This window comes from Arachis ipaensis, chromosome B02, assembly GCF_000816755.2.
Source record: "Arachis ipaensis cultivar K30076 chromosome B02, Araip1.1, whole genome shotgun sequence".
NCBI classification, from domain to species: domain Eukaryota; kingdom Viridiplantae; phylum Streptophyta; class Magnoliopsida; order Fabales; family Fabaceae; genus Arachis; species Arachis ipaensis.
Genome location: NC_029786.2, coordinates 78,768,816 through 78,769,160, shown reverse-complemented (window position 1 = coordinate 78,769,160; position 345 = coordinate 78,768,816). Strand labels below are relative to the sequence as shown.

At 34.5% G+C, this 345-nt stretch overlaps 1 protein-coding gene across 2 annotated transcripts in view; it reads left to right on the top strand.

Moving 5' to 3' along the window:
• The window catches only part of LOC107625497 (bZIP transcription factor TGA10), a gene marked incomplete in the record, with an annotated part of 9,921 nt that overhangs the window by 6,081 nt on the left and 3,495 nt on the right, over window positions 1-345 (top strand).

Here is a 345-nt window from a genome sequence, read left to right as displayed (position 1 = left end):
GAATCGAAAATGATATTTATTATTTTTTTTATATGTATGTTTGTATAACTGATCTCGTGGGGTTGGGGGGTCAGTAGGAAGAAGAATATGTTGTAGTTTGATATTGGGTAGGGAAACCTACTCCAACCTGTCTCCGATGAACTACCTCTTATTACATGAATGTCTCACTCTCATGAGGTGGTTACATGGAATCTAGAATCATAGATTATAAAAATAAATTTTTGTCCCTTCATTTTCAAATTCAGTACGTGGAAGAGAGGAGATAGAGAGTGTTTGGCAATGTTGATTTTTCTTGAAAAGGACTTCTTAATCATTTTCATTTCAGGTGTGTTTGGTAGATGTACT